Raw genomic sequence first — 23,045 nt, forward strand, 5'->3', positions numbered from 1 at the left:
AGGTGGCATTTTCCCCGGAATGAGCTCAATGGGGCAGTCCCAGGGTCTATGCGGTGGTAGCTGATCGGCCGCTTGCTCCGAGAACACGTCAGAAAACTCCCGATAGGCCTCCGGAATGAGCCCTTCATCTGACTTGGAAGATACACTGAGCGGATAGACTGGGGTGAGACAATTTGAATGACAAAAAGAACTCCAAGATGTTATTTGTGTCGAACTCCAGTCGACGTGAGGGTTGTGAAGTTTAAACCAAGGAAGGCCTAGAACCAGATCGTGGGGCATCTCCCGAATCACTAGGAACTCTAGGTGTTCTTGATGCAGGGCTCCCACTTGCAGTTTGATTGGTACTGTACGACTTGAAATCAGACCGTTAGAAATTTGGGTTCCATTGATAGCAGTCAACGTAATAGGTCGTTCGACCGACCGTAGCTGACAACCCAGATCTTGGGCACAGGAAAGGGAAATAAAATTCCCTGCAGCCCCTGAGTCCAGCAGAGCCTTAACGGATTTGGCAATTGACTCTGAGAACAGAGACACGGAGAGTAAGCAGTCCACTGGCGGAGAAGGTTTAGAAGAAACTCCTAGCTCGACTCCTCCGGAACAAGCTAGGACTGCCCGTTTCCCGGGCGAGACTTGCAAAACTTGAGAAAGTGATCCGCGGCTCCACAGTAGAGGCAGAGTCTACCCTTATGACGACGCTGACGTTCTTCTGGGGACAGCCGGGATCGATTAATCTGCATGGGTTCATCAGGACTTGGAATAATCGTTTGCTTAGACGGAAGAGATCGGACCCTTGAATGATCTGACCGACTACGTTCGCCACCTCGTTCCTGCATGCGAAGATCCACCTTTACACAAAGCGAGATCAACTGTTCTAAAGAATCTGGCAAGTCTCTAGTGACCAACTCGTCCTTTAGACGATCGGAGAGCCCGTTCCAAAAGGCAGCCCGAAGGGCATCATTATTCCAGCGTAGTTCTGAGGCTATGGTCTGAAAGTTAATCACATACTGTCCTACTGAACGAGAGCCTTGTCGGACACGAAGCAAGTCTGCAGAGGCAGTGGTCGCCCTGCCGGGCTCATCAAAGATCCTCCGGAATGACGTAATGAAATTGGTGTAACTAGAAACCAATGGATCAGATCGCTCCCATAACGGAGACACCCAATCCAACGCTGAACCCTCGAGCAAAGAAATAATGTATGCCACCTTGGACCGATCAGTAGGGAAGTTATGTGAAAGCAGTTCAAAATGTACCTCGCACTGATTGAGAAAACCACGGCAATTCTTTGGATTCCCATTATAGCGAGAAGGAGTAGGGAGCTGAAGGCGTGACCTGGTTCCAGAGGAGGATGGAATATTACTAGAGACAACCACTGGAGCGGGTACTGGAGCTGGGGCCGGTACTACTGAAGCCAGAGAAGTCTGAATTTGATCCAGCCGGCCAGATAATTCCTGGAGATAATGCATCACCTGGCCCTGTGCTGCTTCCTGACTTTGTACTCGAGAAATCAAGTCCTGGATGGTACTTGCCTCTGGGCTCCGATCCCCCGGGTCCATGAGGCCTGAGTATGCTGTCACTGACCTAGGTTGGGGGTGTTGTGAACTCGGGGGTTCTCCCAATGGTAAGGGAGAGGAACCACAGTTGGGTCGGAACAGGGATGGCTTGATATAGGTCTTCCTCATACAGGACTCTGACAGTAAATCTTGGTGAAAATATTAAAGGACTTTATTGCAGGAAGAGAGCAACACAATGTCACATAATAGAGAAGGAGCATATGGAGAAATGTCCAGGAAGTACTTGTGAGTGATGGTAAAATATACTGGTGACTGAAGAACTTGAGAGCAGTGGTTAAAAGACACTAATGATTTGAAGAACTTGAGAGCGGTGATTAAGACTCTGATGATTTGAAGAACTTGAGAGCGGTGGTTAAAGACACTAATGATTTGAAGAACTTGAGAGCGGTGGTTAAAGGCACTGATGATTTGAAGAACTTGAGAGCGGTGGTTAAGACACTGATGATTTGAAGAACTTGAGAGCGGTGGTTAAGACACTGATGATTTGAAGAACTTGAGAGCGGTGGTTAAAGACACTGATGGTTTGAAGAACTTGTGAGCGGTGGTTAAAAACACTAAGGATTTTTTATAACTTGAGAGCGAGGGTTAAAGACACTGAGGACTTGTATAACTTGAGAGCGAGGGTTAAAGGCACTGAGGACTTGTATAACTTGTGAGCGAGGGTTAAAGGCACTGAGGACTTGTATAACTTGAGAGCGACGTTTAACCTGCAGCCCACGCTGACTCCAAGAAGCACTGGTGACTAGAGCGCAGTGGAACCCAGCAGCGGCTAGGAACACTGGAAGCTGTGCAACAACTGACACCTGGAAGTGCCGGAGACACTGGGGTGTGCTGTAGAGAGTTCCGCCGAGGACAGAAGCACTGGCATCCACTTCAGGAGAAAAGACGATACTCAGGCGCTGAGGCGCTGCCCGGCGTCTGCCTTTGAATCTCCCGCCTCCGCTGGATTGGCGGAACAGTCTGATGACGTCACCTGCTCCCCGCCCACATGATGTCGGGTGTCATGGCGGCACCCCTGCCCCGGGGAACCGCCGGGAGCCGCGCCAGCCAGGCGCCAGAGCCCGTGGACCACCGAAGGCGGAGACCGCAACACAGACCAGCAGGCACGCAGGGGTAAGCGCAGTGAACGCCGCCTATGGCGTGTGACACACGACTAGTGTGGCTCCATCTATATATGCAACTCAAAATTAGAGATGTGCACTAACCCCCATGTTTTGATTATGGATCTGTATTAACGTGTTTTGTTTTTGCCAAAACCGCCCTCAAGTGTTTTGATTTTGTATATTAAAAATATGATAAAACCTGCTAAAATCACATATTTGGGCCTTTTTTGTTCCTACAGTATTATTAACCTCAATAACATTCGTTTCCAGTTAATTTTATCATCTAACATCTCACAATATTGTTTTCATCCAGTTTATGCCAAAGGCTGTGGCGGGCTGGCTAGTTACTAAGCGACAGAGCAGCGGCACAAACACACAGCAGTTTATAGCATATCTGTGAAACACTGCCACTCTGCAGTGACAGAAAAAAAAGTGGTGCACCCTTATATTAGATATTAAAAAGAACATGCACAGTTTAACAAACCAAGCACTTCAACAACAGGGATTGCCACTTTTGTGGTTGAAAAGCTTGGTTTGTTTGGGCCCCCCACTAAACAAGCTACCATATGGCCTAGGCAGCTAAGCTAACAGTGCTGTCATTGATCTCTACAGTGGCAAGATGTCATCGTCATTATCTTCACCCTCACTGTCATCAGTGTTTACATCTTCCTCACACAGGGCTATAGTTATGTGACCGGCGGTCAGGAGACTACCTGTGAAGGTCTTCCTGGTGCAATTTGTATTTCATTTTGATGAACAACATCTTTTCCACATTATGAGGAAGTAGCCTCCTGTGCCATTCATTGACCATGTTCTTGGCTGTGCTGAAAACTCTTTCTGAGGGCACACTGGAGGACAGCCGCTTAAGTAATGAAAAAGCAAGTTTGTATAAGGGCCTCCAAATTGCCTTTTTTTCCTTCCAGTAGTCAAAAGGACACTGTGACATGCCTATTTATATGTTGTCATTAAATTAATCCTCCACTCTTTGGATTCTGACTGTATCAGATGGAGTTACAGTAGAGGCGTCTCTAATTTTGGGCAATTCTTTTACACCCAACCAGATGTCAAAATGTTGTGTTGACTCATTTGCATCACCACTAGGTCTCATGGGAAAATCTCAGCTTTTTCCTGGCAGAAGCAGTTGCCCGAAAAACTGAAGGAGGAGACGTTGTGTCATGTACCACTTAAGCTGACAACTTGCTCACTGGGAGCTCTTGGCATCTATTAAGATCTGGGTCAGTTGAAAAGAAAGACATAATGTATGACTTAAACCTAGGATCAAGCATGATCACCAAAATGCAGATGCTGTTAACCCTTGGATCCTGGAAAAGCAAATAAAGGACTTGATCTAAAAGTCCGACATACTTAGCGGAATTGCTTCATTTAATTTCCTCTTTTCGATTTCTTGAGCTACTTCTCCAAAAGTCTAATTAGGGGAATCACCTGACTTAAGCTAGCAGTGTCTGAACTCACTTCACGTGTGACTACTTTAAATGGTTTCAGCACCTTGCACAACAGTACATTCCTCCTCCTTTCCCAATGTCATGGTTTGTTGTGTAGCTTTGGATGGCTTGTTGCTGTTCCTCCATCTGCTGAAGCATAAAGAGGGTGGAATTGCACCTTTTTACCACCCTTTGCTTCAGTTGGGGAGAGGAAAATTTTAACTGTCCTTGCAGATGCTGCAATCTCCTACATGCTGTTGCTGAATGACGAAAAATGTCCCAGAATGTTTTGGGCCACAGACAGCATCTCCTGCAAACCCCTGTCAGTTCTTAAAAAAGTCTGTTCCACAAAGTTGATTTTGTAGGCAAAGTATGTGGGACGTGTTGGAATTCACCCAGCTGCAATGCTTTCAAAATATTTGTGGCGTTTTCAGAAATCACAAATCATGAGGAGAGTCCAAGCGGGGTAAACGTACAGGTCATCAGTGGTATGTCTCTTAGTAAAGCCAGTGTAAAGAAAGTAGACTTCCTCTGAATGAGTTGGCATTGTTTGTAAGATGCTAGTGCTGTTCCTGCTGCTGAAGGTGATTCACCCACACAGTGGACTGTCAAAGTCATGTAATCTTTAGTTTGTCTAGTTCTGTTTGTTCACAGATCTGTGGTTAAGTGGACAGTTGGTACAATGGCATTTTGTAGGCCAATAATAATGGTATTTTTAATGGGATCCGGTCTTTAGGTCAACACTCATTAGGTCAACCACTATTGGTTGACATGCATTAGGTCGACATGGCCTATAGGTCGACATGGTTACTAGGTCGACGTGGAAAAGGTCGATGTGGAAAAAGGTCGACATGAGTTTTTCACATTTTTGTTTTAATTTTTTTAGCTTTTCCATACTTTATGAGCCACATGGACTACGATTGGGAATAGTAACCTGCCCGAAGCATGATGAGCTAAGCAAGCCACGTGAGGAGATATGGCGCAGTAATTGGGGTTCCCGGACACTTTTACGAAGAAAACAACACCAAATTTAAAAAAACAAAACTCATGTCAACCATTTTCCATGTCGACCTTGTTCATGTGTCGACCTAGTCACTGTCGACCAATAGTGGTCGACCTAATGACTGTCAACCTAGTTACTGTTAACCCTATGATCCACACCCTTTTTTAACATACTGGTACAGGCGAGGAATTGCTTTTCCAGTAAGATGGCACAAAAATGTAATTTGGTAGTGGGGACATTAATGGCAGATACTGGATGCAGGATCATTCCATGTAAATAGGGACCTGGTTGTGAAAAAAATACATTTTCTTTAGGAATTTGGCAGCAATATTTTTTTTTTGCCTCCAAAACCAGTTGTACTTCTGAGTGCTTGTACACAGAGCACATGCTGAATTTGTTCAAGGTGGACATTTTAACAACTGCAATGTAATAAATAAATAAATGCCTTATAATGCAATTGAAAGAGAATTAATTCTTTTTTTTTCATGATAGTTTGTCAAGTAAATTTAGAAAGTGTGTTAAGGAGAAACACATTTGTTAACCTAACCTAAAATGTGTAACGCGAGTTACTCACCACCATTCTTTTTATATATATTCAATTACACGATGGCCAGAAAAAAAACATCTTTTATTTTCTCCTTAATATGTGTGGACATATTTATTAGATATATTGAATTGTTTTCCATCTTGTGCTCTCATATTAGTAATAGTAGCTTTATTTCACGTAACGTGAGTAACCTATGTGGCAAAGAAGGTACTTTGCCATGTTCTGATGCTCAGAACAGGTCTCACTCTGTTGGACAAAGGGCAGACTGGGTTAAGAATTCTACTGCTCACTACAGCAAGGGTATTTCATAGAGTTATACTATCTGGGTGTAACTGATTAATGTGTGTAAGGGTATAAAGGTTTGTGAGGACCAGTGGGTGGGGCTTCCGATGCTGACGAGCAGCCAGATGACAGAGAGGGCTAGTATGTATTAGCTAGTGTTCAGGGAAGCCATCTTTGGGAAAACAAATGTAATGTACAACATTTGTGAAGGATAAAGAAGCTGCCTGATAAAGCAACCAGCGTGAAGAGTCGTTCTTTGTAATGTAAAGTGGTGTCAGACCTTTTACACCATTTTTTTCACAAATGACTAACATTTATAGTCATCTGATGTACTTGATCACTCCAAAAATACTGTCATCCCATATATAGACTGACTTTTTGAAGAACTGCCAACAGATGTTATAGAAGTTATAATTTGGTCTGACAGTCCTGCTTCTCAATTAAAAAACAGATATGTTGCAGAGGCTTTGACAATTCTAACAACATAACACAACAGGAGAATAAAATAAAAGTACTTTGCAACATCACATGGGAAGGGACCTATTGATGGAGTTGGTGATGCCATTAAAAACCATGTTTGATCTCTTGTTAAAAGTAGAGATGAGCGCCTGAAATTTTTCGGGTTTTGTGTTTTGGTTTTGGGTTCGGTTCCGCGGCCGTGTTTTGGGTTCGAACGCGTTTTGGCAAAACCTCACCGAATTTTTTTTGTCGGATTCGGGTGTGTTTTGGATTCGGGTGTTTTTTTCAAAAAACACTAAAAAACAGCTTAAATCATAGAATTTGGGGGTCATTTTGATCCCAAAGTATTATTAACCTCAAAAACCATAATTTACACTCATTTTCAGTCTATTCTGAATACCTCACACCTCACAATATTATTTTTAGTCCTAAAATTTGCACCGAGGTCGCTGTGTGAGTAAGATAAGCGACCCTAGTGGCCGACACAAACACCGGGCCCATCTAGGAGTGGCACTGCAGTGTCACGCAGGATGTCCCTTCCAAAAAACCCTCCCCAAACAGCACATGACGCAAAGAAAAAAAGAGGCGCAATGAGGTAGCTGTGTGAGTAAGATTAGCGACCCTAGTGGCCGACACAAACACCGGGCCCATCTAGGAGTGGCACTGCAGTGTCACGCAGGATGTCCCTTCCAAAAAACCCTCCCCAAACAGCACATGACGCAAAGAAAAAAAGAGGCGCAATGAGGTAGCTGACTGTGTGAGTAAGATTAGCGACCCTAGTGGCCGACACAAACACCGGGCCCATCTAGGAGTGGCACTGCAGTGTCACGCAGGATGTCCCTTCCAAAAAACCCTCCCCAATCAGCACATGATGCAAAGAAAAAGAAAAGAAAAAAGAGGTGCAAGATGGAATTGTCCTTGGGCCCTCCCACCCACCCTTATGTTGTATAAACAAAACAGGACATGCACACTTTAACCAACCCATCATTTCAGTGACAGGGTCTGCCACACGACTGTGACTGATATGACGGGTTGGTTTGGACCCCCACCAAAAAAGAAGCAATTAATCTCTCCTTGCACAAACTGGCTCTACAGAGGCAAGATGTCCACCTCATCTTCACCCTCCGATATATCACCGTGTACATCCCCCTCCTCACAGATTATCAATTCGTCCCCACTGGAATCCACCATCTCAGCTCCCTGTGTACTTTGTGGAGGCAATTGCTGCTGGTCAATGTCTCCGCGGAGGAATTGATTATAATTCATTTTAATGAACATCATCTTCTCCACATTTTCTGGATGTAACCTCGTACGCCGATTGCTGACAAGGTGAGCGGCGGCACTAAACACTCTTTCGGAGTACACACTTGTGGGAGGGCAACTTAGGTAGAATAAAGCCAGTTTGTGCAAGGGCCTCCAAATTGCCTCTTTTTCCTGCCAGTATAAGTACGGACTGTGTGACGTGCCTACTTGGATGCGGTCACTCATATAATCCTCCACCATTCTATCAATGTTGAGAGAATCATATGCAGTGACAGTAGACGACATGTCCGTAATCGTTGTCAGGTCCTTCAGTCCGGACCAGATGTCAGCATCAGCAGTCGCTCCAGACTGCCCTGCATCACCGCCAGCGGGTGGGCTCGGAATTCTGAGCCTTTTCCTCGCACCCCCAGTTGCGGGAGAATGTGAAGGAGGAGATGTTGACAGGTCGCGTTCCGCTTGACTTGACAATTTTGTCACCAGCAGGTCTTTCAACCCCAGCAGACTTGTGTCTGCCGGAAAGAGAGATCCAAGGTAGGCTTTAAATCTAGGATCGAGCACGGTGGCCAAAATGTAGTGCTCTGATTTCAACAGATTGACCACCCGTGAATCCTTGTTAAGCGAATTAAGGGCTGCATCCACAAGTCCCACATGCCTAGCGGAATCGCTCCCTTTTAGCTCCTTCTTCAATGCCTCCAGCTTCTTCTGCAAAAGCCTGATGAGGGGAATGACCTGACTCAGGCTGGCAGTGTCTGAACTGACTTCACGTGTGGCAAGTTCAAAGGGCATCAGAACCTTGCACAACGTTGAAATCATTCTCCACTGCACTTGAGACAGGTGCATTCCACCTACTATATCGTGCTCAATTGTATAGGCTTGAATGGCCTTTTGCTGCTCCTCCAACCTCTGAAGCATATAGAGGGTTGAATTCCACCTCGTTACCACTTCTTGCTTCAGATGATGGCAGGGCAGGTTCAGTAGTTTTTGGTGGTGCTCCAGTCTTCTGTACGTGGTGCCTGTACGCCGAAAGTGTCCCGCAATTTTTCTGGCCACCGACAGCATCTCTTGCACGCCCCTGTCGTTTTTAAAAAAATTCTGCACCACCAAATTCAAGGTATGTGCAAAACATGGGACGTGCTGGAATTTGCCCATATTTAATGCACACACAATATTGCTGGCGTTGTCCGATGCCACAAATCCACAGGAGAGTCCAATTGGGGTAAGCCATTCCGCGATGATCTTCCTCAGTTGCCGTAAGAGGTTTTCAGCTGTGTGCGTATTCTGGAAAGCGGTGATACAAAGCGTAGCCTGCCTAGGAAAGAGTTGGCGTTTGCGAGATGCTGCTACTGGTGCCGCCGCTGCTGTTCTTGCGGCGGGAGTCCATACATCTACCCAGTGGGCTGTCACAGTCATATAGTCCTGACCCTGCCCTGCTCCACTTGTCCACATGTCCGTGGTTAAGTGGACATTGGGTACAACTGCATTTTTTAGGACACTGGTGAGTCTTTTTCTGACGTCCGTGTACATTCTCGGTATCGCCTGCCTAGAGAAGTGGAACCTAGATGGTATTTGGTAACGGGGGCACACTGCCTCAATAAATTGTCTAGTTCCCTGTGAACTAACGGCGGATACCGGACGCACGTCTAACACCAACATAGTTGTCAAGGACTCAGTTATCCGCTTTGCAGTAGGATGACTGCTGTGATATTTCATCTTCCTCGCAAAGGACTGTTGAACAGTCAATTGCTTACTGGAAGTAGTACAAGTGGGCTTACGACTTCCCCTCTGGGATGACCATCGACTCCCAGCGGCAACAACAGCAGCGCCAGCAGCAGTAGGCGTTACACGCAAGGATGCATCGGAGGAATCCCAGGCAGGAGAGGACTCGTCAGAATTGCCAGTGACATGGCCTGCAGGACTATTGGCATTCCTGGGGAAGGAGGAAATTGACACTGAGGGAGTTGGTGGGGTGGTTTGCGTGAGCTTGGTTACAAGAGGAAGGGATTTACTGGTCAGTGGACTGCTTCCGCTGTCACCCAAAGTTTTTGAACTTGTCACTGACTTATTATGAATGCGCTGCAGGTGACGTATAAGGGAGGATGTTCCGAGGTGGTTAACGTCCTTACCCCTACTTATTACAGCTTGACAAAGGGAACACACGGCTTGACACCTGTTGTCCGCATTTCTGGTGAAATACCTCCACACCGAAGAGCTGATTTTTTTGGTATTTTCACCTGGCATGTCAACGGCCATATTCCTCCCACGGACAACAGGTGTCTCCCCGGGTGCCTGACTTAAACAAACCACCTCACCATCAGAATCCTCCTGGTCAGTTTCCTCCCCAGCGCCAGCAACACCCATATCCTCCTCATCCTGGTGTACTTCAACACTGACATCTTCAATCTGACTATCAGGAACTGGACTGCGGGTGCTCCTTCCAGCACTTGCAGGGGGCGTGCAAATGGTGGAAGGTGCATGCTCTTCACGTCCAGTATTGGGAAGGTCAGGCATCGCAACCGACACAATTGGACTCTCCTTGTGGATTTGGGATTTCGAAGAATGCACAGTTCTTTGCTGTGCTGCTTTTGCCAGCTTGAGTCTTTTCATTTTTCTAGCGAGAGGCTGAGTGCTTCCATCCTCATGTGAAGCTGAACCACTAGCCATGAACATAGGCCAGGGCCTCAGCCGTTCCTTGCCACTCCGTGTGGTAAATGGCATATTGGCAAGTTTACGCTTCTCCTCCGACAATTTTATTTTAGGTTTTGGAGTCCTTTTTTTACTGATATTTGGTGTTTTGGATTTGACATGCTCTGTACTATGACATTGGGCATCGGCCTTGGCAGACGACGTTGCTGGCATTTCATCGTCTCGGCCATGACTAGTGGCAGCAGCTTCAGCACGAGGTGGAAGTGGATCTTGATCTTTCCCTAATTTTGGAACCTCAACATTTTTGTTCTCCATATTTTAATAGGCACAACTAAAAGGCACCTCAGGTAAACAATGGAGATGGATGGATTGGATACTAGTATACAATTATGGACGGGCTGCCGAGTGCCGACACAGAGGTAGCCACAGCCGTGAACTACCGCACTGTACTGTGTCTGCTGCTAATATATAGACTGGTTGATAAAGAGATAGTATACTCGTAACTAGTATGTATGTATAAAGAAAGAAAAAAAAACCACGGTTAGGTGGTATATACAATTATGGACGGGCTGCCGAGTGCCGACACAGAGGTAGCCACAGCCGTGAACTACCGCACTGTACTGTGTCTGCTGCTAATATATAGACTGGTTGATAAAGAGATAGTATACTCGTAACTAGTATGTATGTATAAAGAAAGAAAAAAAAACCACGGTTAGGTGGTATATACAATTATGGACGGGCTGCCGAGTGCCGACACAGAGGTAGCCACAGCCGTGAACTACCGCACTGTACTGTGTCTGCTGCTAATATATAGACTGGTTGATAAAGAGATAGTATACTCGTAACTAGTATGTATGTATAAAGAAAGAAAAAAAAACCACGGTTAGGTGGTATATACAATTATGGACGGGCTGCCGAGTGCCGACACAGAGGTAGCCACAGCCGTGAACTACCGCACTGTACTGTGTCTGCTGCTAATATATAGACTGGTTGATAAAGAGATAGTATACTCGTAACTAGTATGTATGTATAAAGAAAGAAAAAAAAACCACGGTTAGGTGGTATATACAATTATGGACGGGCTGCCGAGTGCCGACACAGAGGTAGCCACAGCCGTGAACTACCGCACTGTACTGTGTCTGCTGCTAATATATAGACTGGTTGATAAAGAGATAGTATACTCGTAACTAGTATGTATGTATAAAGAAAGAAAAAAAAACCACGGTTAGGTGGTATATACAATTATGGACGGGCTGCCGAGTGCCGACACAGAGGTAGCCACAGCCGTGAACTACCGCACTGTACTGTGTCTGCTGCTAATATATAGACTGGTTGATAAAGAGATAGTATACTCGTAACTAGTATGTATGTATAAAGAAAGAAAAAAAAACCACGGTTAGGTGGTATATACAATTATGGACGGGCTGCCGAGTGCCGACACAGAGGTAGCCACAGCCGTGAACTACCGCACTGTACTGTGTCTGCTGCTAATATATAGACTGGTTGATAAAGAGATAGTATACTCGTAACTAGTATGTATGTATAAAGAAAGAAAAAAAAACCACGGTTAGGTGGTATATACAATTATGGACGGGCTGCCGAGTGCCGACACAGAGGTAGCCACAGCCGTGAACTACCGCACTGTACTGTGTCTGCTGCTAATATATAGACTGGTTGATAAAGAGATAGTATACTCGTAACTAGTATGTATGTATAAAGAAAGAAAAAAAAACCACGGTTAGGTGGTATATACAATTATGGACGGGCTGCCGAGTGCCGACACAGAGGTAGCCACAGCCGTGAACTACCGCACTGTACTGTGTCTGCTGCTAATATATAGACTGGTTGATAAAGAGATAGTATACTCGTAACTAGTATGTATGTATAAAGAAAGAAAAAAAAACTACGGTTAGGTGGTATATACAATTATGGACGGGCTGCCGAGTGCCGACACAGAGGTAGCCACAGCCGTGAACTACCGCACTGTACTGTGTCTGCTGCTAATATATAGACTGGTTGATAAAGAGATAGTATACTCGTAACTAGTATGTATGTATAAAGAAAGAAAAAAAAACCACGGTTAGGTGGTATATACAATTATGGATGGGCTGCCGAGTGCCGACACAGAGGTAGCCACAGCCGTGAACTACCGCACTGTACTGTGTCTGCTGCTACTATATAGACTGGTTGATAAAGAGATAGTATACTCGTAACTAGTATGTATGTATAAAGAAAGAAAAAAAAAACACGGTTAGGTGGTATATACAATGATGGACGGGCTGCCGAGTGCCGACACAGAGGTAGCCACAGCCGTGAACTACCGCACTGTACTGTGTCTGCTGCTAATATATAGACTGGTTGATAAAGAGATAGTATACTCGTAACTAGTATGTATGTATAAAGAAAGAAAAAAAAACCACGGTTAGGTGGTATATACAATTATGGACGGGCTGCCGAGTGCCGACACAGAGGTAGCCACAGCCGTGAACTACCGCACTGTACTGTGTCTGCTGCTAATATATAGACTGGTTGATAAAGAGATAGTATACTCGTAACTAGTATGTATGTATAAAGAAAGAAAAAAAAACCACGGTTAGGTGGTATATACAATTATGGACGGGCTGCCGAGTGCCGACACAGAGGTAGCCACAGCCGTGAACTACCGCACTGTACTGTGTCTGCTGCTAATATATAGACTGGTTGATAAAGAGATAGTATACTCGTAACTAGTATGTATGTATAAAGAAAGAAAAAAAAACCACGGTTAGGTGGTATATACAATTATGGACGGGCTGCCGAGTGCCGACACAGAGGTAGCCACAGCCGTGAACTACCGCACTGTACTGTGTCTGCTGCTAATATATAGACTGGTTGATAAAGAGATAGTATACTCGTAACTAGTATGTATGTATAAAGAAAGAAAAAAAAACCACGGTTAGGTGGTATATACAATTATGGACGGGCTGCCGAGTGCCGACACAGAGGTAGCCACAGCCGTGAACTACCGCACTGTACTGTGTCTGCTGCTAATATAGACTGGTTGATAAAGAGATAGTATACTCGTAACTAGTATGTATGTATAAAGAAAGAAAAAAAAACCACGGTTAGGTGGTATATACAATTATGGACGGGCTGCCGAGTGCCGACACAGAGGTAGCCACAGCCGTGAACTACCGCACTGTACTGTGTCTGCTGCTAATATAGACTGGTTGATAAAGAGATAGTATACTACTAATATTATATATACTGGTGGTCAGGTCACTGGTCACTAGTCACACTGGCAGTGGCACTCCTGCAGCAAAAGTGTGCACTGTTTAATTTTAATATAATATTATGTACTCCTGGCTCCTGCTATAACCTATAACTGGCACTGCAGTAGTGCTCCCCAGTCTCCCCCACAATTATAAGCTGTGTGAGCTGAGCAGTCAGACAGATATATAATATATATAGATGATGCAGCACACTGGCCTGAGCCTGAGCAGTGCACACAGATATGGTATGTGACTGACTGAGTCACTGTGTGTATCGCTTTTTTCAGGCAGAGAACGGATATATTAAATAAACTGCACTGTGTGTCTGGTGGTCACTCACTATATAATATATTATGTACTCCTGGCTCCTGCTATAACCTATAACTGGCACTGCAGTAGTGCTCCCCAGTCTCCCCCACAATTATAAGCTGTGTGAGCTGAGCAGTCAGACAGATATATATAATATTATATATAGATAATAGATGATGCAGCACACTGGCCTGAGCCTGAGCAGTGCACACAGATATGGTATGTGACTGAGTCACTGTGTGCTGTGTATCGCTTTTTTCAGGCAGAGAACGGATTATAAATAAAACTGGTGGTCACTATCAGCAAAACTCTGCACTGTACTGAGTACTCCTAATGCTCCCCAAAATTAGTAAATCAAGTGTCTCTCTAATCTATTCTAAACGGAGAGGACGCCAGCCACGTCCTCTCCCTATCAATCTCAATGCACGTGTGAAAATGGCGGCGACGCGCGGCTCCTTATATAGAATCCGAGTCTCGCGATAGAATCCGAGCCTCGCGAGAATCCGACAGCGTCATGATGACGTTCGGGCGCGCTCGGGTTAACCGAGCAAGGCGGGAAGATCCGAGTCGCTCGGACCCGTGAAAAAAAACATGAAGTTCTGGCAGGTTCGGATTCAGAGAAACCGAACCCGCTCATCTCTAGTTAAAAGTAGAAAATGTACTGTAAACAATGCAATGGGCATTGCAATTGCAGCATGTCCAACATCCAAGGTGATAGCTATTCTCATGAATGAAGAAGATTTTGTATTAAAGAAGCAAGACACTGAAACTTTCTTCATCGGTTAGAAATTGCATAGCTGTTCACACCGTTCGACATACGGCAACATCAAAAGCATAAAATGCAAAGGTTAAAAACAGGGAAAGGACTGGAAGATTGGTTTGTGGTAAAACATGACATTGAGCTTTATTAAGGATTTTAACCAGTATAATAAAAGGTGAATATAAGGTTAATGCTGTGGAGAAAGATGAAAAGTTATGGAAGTGGCCTACAAATACAGATGAAATATTCTAAAGCAAAGCCAAGATAATCAGAAAAATGTATCCTCTAAAGTGTAGTGAATTCCTGATGTTACTTTAAGTTTGATAGTTAATTGTGATTATGTAATTGAGCTACCACATACTGTAATGTTTAAAGTTGTGTTATATAATCCACAAAATCATAGTAACACATAAAAATGCTTTTTAGACTCCTAGAAGTTATGAGGAGACCCTGGACTTAAGACAAAGCAGGATTTCATATTTGTTAAGTGTCATACAAAACCTGGGGGGTCATTCTGAGTTGATCGTAGCTGTGCTAAATTTAGCACAGCTACAATCATCTTCCCAGACATGCGGGGGGATGCCCAGCACAGGGCTAGTCTGCCCCGCATGTCAGTTCGGCCCCCCCCTCCCCCGCACAAGTACAAAAGCATCGCACAGCGGCAATGCTTTTCTACTTGAAGAGTAACTCCCGGCCAGCGCAGCTCCTGCGGCTGTCCGGGAGTTACTCATTGCTGCCCCAGGTCGCAGCGGCTGCGTGTGACATCACGCAGCTGCTGCGCCCCCCCCCCCACGCACAGTCCGGCCACGCCTGCGATGGCCGGACTGCGCCCCGAAAACAGCAGCCAAACACCGCTGTGCCGCCCCCTCCCGCCCAGCGACCGACTCTGCCTGTCAATCAGGCAGAGGCAATCGCTAGGTAACGACGGCCCTCGGCCGTCTGGCATGCGCCGGAGCACTGTGGTGCCGGCGCATGCACAGTTCCGACCCGATCGCTGCGCTGCGAAAAACTGCAGCGTGCGATCAGGTCAGAATGACCCCTTGGTCCTTTAAAAAGTAATGTGAGTTACCAGAAATAAAATTAAGTTTTTTTTGGTTAGTTTTAAGGCATAACCTGTCTTATTATTTTCTGAGTATATAAAATGTATTTCACATAAATTATTTTTATTGTTGATAGCCATGCATATGCTTGCTATGTCACTTTGTAATGTGAACTACAATAGAATGACCCTGCAGATCTAATACTAGCATAGCCATCATGGCGTCAGTGATTCACTGAGCGACTGTTAACAGGATTGCTTAACAGTCAGTTATTGTGATATGTCATATGGAGGCATCCTTAATGGGGGTGGGGTCTTTTAATGGGGTGGGGTCAGTTGAGGGGGCGGGATCACTCCTCATTGGGCCTTATTCTGAGTTGGATGCAATTACTTTGTTACTTGTGTCTTTTGCTGCAGTTGCATCTGCAACATTATGTTAATGCTGCTACAAAGCCCTTCCCTGATATAAATCTGCACATCAGAATATGCAAGGACTGAGACTCCCACTGTCAGTATAAGTGCAATCATGCTTTGTGCATCTTTAGACACCGCCATTGGTTGCACCATTGAAACTTTTGCCAGCCCTATGCTATGTGCAGATCACCTGTCTGAGCATGGCATCCATTGTGAGCAATTCAGCATCTCTGTATGCAACCACTTTCAGCAACTTACTGGTGTCACTCCAATAACATAGTCATATTGTGTTACATCTGCGTCTGATTATCTATCCTCCTGTAACTGCCCAGGAATGTCTATTACACTTCTCGGTGCATGCATTTGACTTGCACTTCTGTACAAACACCATTGGAATACATGCAGGGTGAAATTTAGATGCATGTGAGCCAGCTCAGCAATAAGTGTGAGGCGGCCTTGCTGCATGATTAGGGGACTATAGGTCTGACCCGGCCAGCAGTATGAGGGGACTATGGGACTGGCCCGACTAATGGGACTATTAGATCCTTAGGAATTAAGGAATAACTATAGTCTCAGTTTGGCAGTGAGAAAGTTTCCAATTAAGAAATGGAAAACAGCCTTCCGTTATGTAAGCCGCATATTGCTGATATTTAATCTGCTTTATATCTCAGTACACATAGCATACGGATCTGATGCATACTTGCCTACTTTTGAAAACTAGTTTCAGGGAGATTCCAGGTGGCAGCAGAATGCGCCGTGCAGGGGTGTGTCGAGCTCCGCCCAAGGGGTGTGTCTAGTTCCGCCTATGGGTGTATTTATTGCAATCAGGGGTGTGTCCTGCAATGGCAGGTGAAAACTATAGTACAAAAAGCAGCAAAAAAAAAGAATTAGAAAAAAAGCAACAATATAAGTGCAAGATACATTAATTTAATCTACTGTGCACATTAAGTGACTGAGAAAACGAAAATCTATATACACTGGTGCGGGATTTTATATATATATATATATATATATATATATATATACATACACACACACACACACACACATTATGCCACATGGTGTGAGCTGAAATTCACATATGCCACACAGTATGAGCCGAAATTCACATTATGCTACACAGTATGAGCCACAATCCACACGGAATGAGCCAAAATTCAGGAACAGGGAGAGTGACAGCAGGGACATACAGTAGGGACAGGGAGAGTGACAGAGAGACAGGGAGAGACATAGGGAGAGGACAGCAAAGACATACAGTAGGGAGAGAGAAAGGCAGCAGGGTAAGATTGGTTAATGAGCGGAGGAGTGTGTGGTCGGCGGTGTGGAGGATGAGGAGGCTGTGGTCATCGACGGTGCAGAGGAGGCGGCAGTGCGGAGGAGGAGGCTGAGGGCAGCGGCCTTCGGGGTAGCTATGGTCCACCTATGACCGCCACTATTTCAAATCTGCCACAGACCAGCAGCCAATCAGGAGTGGCTGCTCCTGATTGGCTGCTGGTTCAAGAGCTCCAATTGGCGCGTTTATAGTGACGAATTTGAAAAGATGCGGCAGTCAGTGCTCGAAGTGCCGGTATGCCATACCAGTGTATACCGGCCCACTTTCAGCACTGTGTGTGTGTGTATACATACACCCACTACACCCACATACACATTACACCTAGTACATACAGCACCAGAATACATTGCATTATGCACTGCCCCCTCCCACTTATTACACCCAGCACATTACATTATACACAACCCCCTCCCCCATACTACACCCAGCACATTACATTATACACACCCCTCCACCATATTACACCCAGCACATTACATTATACGCAACTCACCCATATTACACCCAGCACATTACATTATACACAACCCACTCCCCCATATTACACCCAGCTCACATCATACACAGTCCCATACCCCATATTACACCCAGCTCCTCATCATACACAGCCCCATACTACACCCAGCACATTACATTACACACAGTCCCCCTTCCCCATATTACACCCAGCACATTACACACAGTCCCCATCCCCCATATTACACCCAGCACATTACACACAGTCCCCCTCCCCCATATTACACCCAGCACATTACATTATACACAACCCCCTCCCCCATATTACACCCAGCTCACATCATACACAGTCCCATACCCCATATTACACCCAGCTCCTCATCATACACAGCCCCATACTACACCCAGCACATTACATTACATTACACACAGCCCCCCTCCCCCATATTACACCCAGCACATTACACACAGTCCCCCTCCCCCATATTACACCCAGCACATTAGACACAGTCCCCCTCCCCCATATTACACCCAGCACATTACACACAGTCCCCCTCCCCCATATTACACCCAGCACATTACACACAGAAAACACCACCCCCCTCCCCCATATTACACCCAGCACATTACATTATACACAACCCCCTCCCCCATATTACACCCAGCTCACATATTACACACAGCTCCACATCATACACAGCCCCCTCCCCCATATTACACCCAGCTCACATATTACACCCAGCTCCACATCATACACAGCCCCCTACCACATATTACATCAGGTCAGTGCCACATTACATTCCCCCCATTACACACAGCAGTCACCTGGCTATGTTGTTCCTTCCTCTTAGGAGCAGACTGGAGGACGACCCCAGGACAGTGTGGGAAGGCTGCAGTGAGAGCTGAGGAGCAGAGAGAGAGGTCAGCTTCTGCTGCTGCTGGCCTCATACACGCAGCTCTCTCTCTGAGTGTGGTGGGAGGGGCCAGCCACAGGAAGCACACCCCTGATTGAGACTGCTTCCTTGTCACTGTGCAGTGTGCCCAGCAAGATGGACACTGCCGCCCCCGAAGTCTCCCGTGCAGGTGCTGGGCCCTCCGGACTTGCGCATGCGCAGTGCTGATTTTCGGTGAGGACCCTGAAAATCCGGGGGGCTGGCAAGTTTTGCGGGGCAGCGGGAGGCTCACTTAAAAATCGGGAGCCTCCCGCTGAATGCGGGAGGGTAGGCAAGTCTGATCTGATGAGACCTTATCTGACTAAACTACCATGCAGCTATTTAGCATCTATTCAGAAGGGCTCACCCATAGTCTGTGTACAGCACTTATCGGTCATTATACATAATACAATAAATGACTCCGTAAAAACAATGCCGTGACCAGTTATACCTATTACAAGCTCCATAGAGATGGGAACTACATCTGCAAGTTGGCACATTCTCATCACTACTTCCCATGGCCACAGAAGACCGTATGCGTAAAGTACAACAAAGTCCAGACACAGTACTACTGCCAGAAAGCAATAGCTGACACTCCTACATGAATCATCACCTGCTGTTTTGTTCATATGTTTGTAAATCCAGTCATAAGGATACAGAGACATGTGAGTTCACTGCTGTGCTGTTTTATTCTATCACCAACTCCAGACACACTGCACACTGCACCACCAACTTCCCAGCATCCCCCTGGTCCTAGGGACCATCACTGAAGATTCAGGCTTACACATATTGGTAAGGGAGTGTCTACAAATATTAAGCATTCTAATGCACCTGCAATGATGTGGACCTGTTATTACACTAAGCACAAAATAAAGGAGAACGTCATACAGAAAGAGTGTGTCCTACGGTTGGTATAGCATATGGGCATGTACCTGGCAGCATAAACACAACACTTCTCTAGTAATGTGCATGGGAGGATTGTATTAAGGTGGTCATTCTGAGTTGTTCGCTCGCTAGCTGCTTTTAGCAGCATTGCAAACGCTAGGCCGCTGCCCTCTGGTGGTCATTCCGAGTTGTTCGCTCGTTGCCGATTTTGCTATGCTGCGATTTGCTGCTAAATGCGCATGGTACGCTGCGCACATGCGCTTAGTTATTTAACTAAAAACTTAGCAGTTTTGCTGTTGTTCGTGCGGCGCTTTTCAGTCGCACTGCTGATCAGTGAGTGATAGACAGGAAAGGGGCGTTTCTGGGTGGTAACTGAGCGGTTTCCGGGAGTGTGCTAAAAAACGCAGGTGTGTCAGGCAAAAACGCAGGAGTGTCTGAAGAAACGGGGGAGTGGCTGGCCGAACGTAGGGCGTGTTTGTGACGTCAAACCAGGAACTAAACGGACTGAGGTGATCGCAATCTAGAAGTAGGTCTGGAGCTACTCAGAAACTGCTTGAAATTTTTTAGTAGCAATTCTGCTAATCTTTCGTTCGCTATTCCGCTATGCTAAAATACACTCCCAGAGGGCGGCAGCCTAGCGTTTCCAATGCTGCTAAAAGCAGCTAGCGAGCGAACAACTCGGAATGACCACCTCTGGAAGTGTACAGGCAGTACTAAAAAGATGCACTATATGAAGCTCTGGCCTGCAGCTGCAATGTGCAATTGCATCAAGGGTTGATTCTCAGCACCCATGTGACACTTAGGTTACACAGTAACACCAGTGTAACATACTTAGACAATATATGTAATGTCCAAGTTCCTGCACTATAAAAAGTAATAAACAATGACTTGCTACCATTCTGTACAGTATGTCTATCTCAGAGAATACTATACTAAGGGGACTGGAGTGGACACTGCAGTAGAGGTTGGACAGGTAGGTCAGCTCAGCAGCGTTGGAGAGGATTGAATGGTTGTACAGAAAGTTCAGCTCGGCACTGGCATGGAGTCAGCACAGACGACAGAGGCAAATAGCTCTTTCTGGCATCTGCTGTGAAATGACGCCCGAATCACTGCTGCAGCACTTATAGTGAGTCTAAAACCCGCGAGAATCCGACTCTGGGACGATGTTTTGCCTCGATTTGGAATTCGAACAAGGCCGGAAAACCCTTAAAAACACTTAACATCGACTCCTAGGATTGACCTATGGCTATGCAGACTGGTCGTGGCAGGAGCGACACTGGCGCTATGATTCTCTGTGTACATGATTGCAACTAATCACAAATACTTGCCTCGAAAACGGCCATACCACACTTTGCTGCCACTTCCATGTTAACTCCCCCAGACTGTCCATTCCAATCAATCACTTGCAATTGCAAAGGTACTGTACATTGGCACGTGCGCAGTGTAATCGTGGCATATGCGCAGTCTGCTGATAATCGCTCTGTTTTGAAAAGATTAGCTTTGCGTACAAACATGAATTAGGCCCAGTATGCATATGTGAACACGCATTGATTGACAAGACTTAGGGTATGTACACACGGTGAGATATTTTCTTTCGATTTTGACTATATAGTCAAAATCGCAAGAAAAGTTAGTGCAGATCGCAAGGTGAAAGTCACCTTGCGATCCCGATTCGACGCCGATGCGCGGTCCCGCCAGGTCGGCATCGCGAGAAAAGATAGACTGTGCAGGCAAGTCAATCCTTGCTAGATCGGTGTACTGTCTAGTTCATCTCACATGTCAATGACATCTCACATAAGCCAAAATCTCACATAAGCCAAAATCGTAAGCACACATAGTCCATATCTCAAGAAAAGTTAGTCAAAATCTGTGCTATCTGGGCTCCGGGGAGTTCAAGAGAAATCGCAAGTGAAAATCGGGCATAGCAAGGATCTCACCGTGTGTACACACCTTTAGTCTATTACTACACTAGACTCTCTTTGCAACTGTCTTAGCAACATCTCACTTTTGTTTTTTCAATATTATTTTACATTGAAATTTGTTTTCCCACAAAAAAGAGAGTCTGGAAGATACAACATGTAGTGACCTACAGATCGTGCAGTGACCTGCAGGCCGTGCAGTGCATGTGGAAACATACATGCAGGGGAGCCCCCACCACCCAGGACTGATTTGCTGCTTTCCACATGCACCCTCCCCATCCTATATCTTTCAGGCAATATCCATCAAAAGATGGTACCTGCACAGTAGCTGGCAAAGCTTCTGGAACTGTGCCAGAGTCCTTGTTCTGATTTCTGCACATATCAGAAAGATGGCACCACCGACAACAGGTATAGAGGGAAGGTTTGTTTTCCATTGCGCATGGGCCCCATCTTCCTTAAAATGACGCTGCAACATGCATCACATTAAAAGTCTGATTAGTGGTTGGGTCTCTGGCCCTTCTGACAAGACATATTGGGTGGATCCTATTAGCCACACACAGCTTGTGATGGGTACGAGTTTCTATTGCGATGGCGTGTAATTACCGGCGATGCCACTTAAACTCGCCCCTTTGTGGTTCCCTTTAGTGCCGAACACACAGTTTTACTCGCAGCCCATTGTGGCTGCAAACAAAAATCTGCAAGTCCAGTGGTACTGTAAGTGCAGCATACCGCCGCACTTCCTCACGCCGGGAACTGTTCAAGGCCCCTCCTAGTGTCTGTGGGGAGTAAATATTTCTAAATATACACAGGGATCATGTAACGTGCCCAGTGTCGGACTGGGGCATGAAGGGCCCACCGGGGGATGCAGTGGTAGGGGCCCATGTTTAGGGGTGTGGTCAGTCTCCAGAGGGGGTGTGGCCAGCCGCTACATTAGATTGCCTAACCATTAGTGAGTGCATGGACTGGGCCCCTTGACAAATATATAAATACTGCTAGTGCGTGCATGATAATGTACCAGATAAATATTGGCAATGCACTGTAGAGAATACATCAGATTCCTGTGCAGTATAAGGTAACATATGTATAATGTATAATTCAAGAACACAGTCTGGAACCTGATTACTAGAGGAGGAGGTGGGCCCCCAGGCAGTGGGGCCCATCGGTGGTTTCCCCTGTTCCCCTGTGGGCCAGTCCGACCCTGAACGTGCCTAATCAACACTTAGCAAGGAATGCCTCTAATTTTTTGAACTTCCAGCTACGACTGGTGCATGCTCACATTCAGATTAGCCCCACCCTTTTTTCATGTAGGTTCTGCCTCTTTGGGAGCGGCTGAGAATCAGATCAACTGTGAGATTTTAAAACTATGTATGTGTCTCCACTGAATTACATTTCAATGTCAATTTGTTTTTAATTTTACACCAAAATGTATTTTAA

At 45.8% G+C, this 23,045-nt stretch overlaps 1 protein-coding gene across 1 annotated transcript in view; it reads right to left on the minus strand.

The window, feature by feature from the left end:
• RNF182 (ring finger protein 182) overlaps positions 1–18,864 on the minus strand; it is a 206,060-nt gene extending 187,196 nt beyond the window's left edge. Inside the window, exon 1 of the mRNA XM_063924955.1 lies at positions 18,701–18,864. The gene's annotated coding sequence lies outside the window, so the exon portion shown is untranslated. The remainder of the gene's footprint in view (positions 1–18,700) is intronic.
• Positions 18,865–23,045: the final 4,181 nt, after the last annotated feature.

The sequence above is a fragment of the Pseudophryne corroboree genome, chromosome 5 (assembly GCF_028390025.1).
Source record: "Pseudophryne corroboree isolate aPseCor3 chromosome 5, aPseCor3.hap2, whole genome shotgun sequence".
NCBI classification, from domain to species: domain Eukaryota; kingdom Metazoa; phylum Chordata; class Amphibia; order Anura; family Myobatrachidae; genus Pseudophryne; species Pseudophryne corroboree.